Raw genomic sequence first — 1,619 nt, forward strand, 5'->3', positions numbered from 1 at the left:
ACCATCACCATTACCATCACCATCATCACCATCACCACCATCACCACCATCACCACCATCATCATCACCACCATCACCACCATCATCATCACCACCATCATCATCACCACCATCACCATCACCATCACCACCATCATCATCACCACCATCACCACCATCATCATCACCACCATCATCATCACCACCATCACCATCACCATCACCACCATCATCATCACCACCATCACCACCATCATCATCACCACCATCATCATCACCACCATCACCATCACCATCACCACCATCATCATCACCACCATCACCACCATCATCATCACCACCATCATCATCACCACCATCACCATCACCATCACCACCATCATCATCACCACCATCACCACCATCATCATCACCACCATCATCATCACCACCATCACCATCACCATCACCACCATCATCATCACCACCATCACCACCATCATCATCACCACCATCATCATCACCACCATCACCATCACCATCACCACCATCATCATCACCACCATCACCACCATCACCATCACCACCATCACCATCACCATCACCATCACCACCATCACCACCATCTCCATCACCACCATCTCCATCACCACCATCACCATCACCACCATCACCACCATTACCGTCATCATCATCATCACTATCACCATCACCACCATGACCACCATCACCATCAAAATACCACGTGCGGGCGCACGTACAGTGCGATTGAAACTCCGTGGCCCAGGCGCAGACGTCGGTATTTTGTGGAAGAGCCACGCTCCAGGGGCCAAAGAGCCGCGTGTGGCTCGCGAGCCGCAGTTTGCCGACCTCTGGGCTGACAGCGTTGGTGCATAAAGAGAACGTCCGTGAGATCGGTACGTATGGAGGCAGAGTCCACAACACATCCTGCCGGTAATTATATTTTTAAATTCTTGTTAAAATTTTTTTAAAAAGTTGATTGCTCTCAAAGAAACAAAGCGTCTACGAACACAGGGCGGACGGTGGTTTGCTGCCAGCGTTACCCGTGGCCGGAGAGGGGTCTACTGAACGAGTACAGAAGGCGTTTCACGTGAACGTCAAAGGCGCCTCCACATTCGGCTCCCGCTGCGCTCAGCAGTTACTCATCGCGTGACTCACAAGCCGGTACCTGAGGCTCCGTGAAGCGCTGGGATGGGAGCGAGGATCTCGGGTCCGTCCGCTGCACGGTGACTATTACAGCCGCACCAGGTACCGCGGTTCTCAACCTTCCCGAAGCCGCGGCCCCTTCACACAGCTCCTCGTGCTGTGGGGACCCCCAATGTCACTGTTACAAATGGAACGTAATGAAAGCATAGTGATTAATCACAAAATCAATATGTAATTATATGTGGAGTCTAACAGGCTACGGCTGGTCCAGTCGCCTGTGGTTTCTCTTCTTACAAAATCCAGGTTGAAACGGGCCACAGGCCCGGGCTGTGGGTCCATCCCCAGTGGGGGGCGTGCAGGAGGCAGCCGATCAGTGATTCTCGCCCCCCATCACTCAGGGAAACGGCTTCAGAGCCATTGGGGGACACACCCTTTTGCTGCAAAAGGACAGAGGAGGATCCAGACGCTGCCGTGGCGTGTAGGGGGGGGTGGGT

Source organism: Myotis davidii, unplaced genomic scaffold, assembly GCF_000327345.1.
Source record: "Myotis davidii unplaced genomic scaffold, ASM32734v1 scaffold43, whole genome shotgun sequence".
NCBI classification, from domain to species: Eukaryota; Metazoa; Chordata; class Mammalia; order Chiroptera; family Vespertilionidae; genus Myotis; species Myotis davidii.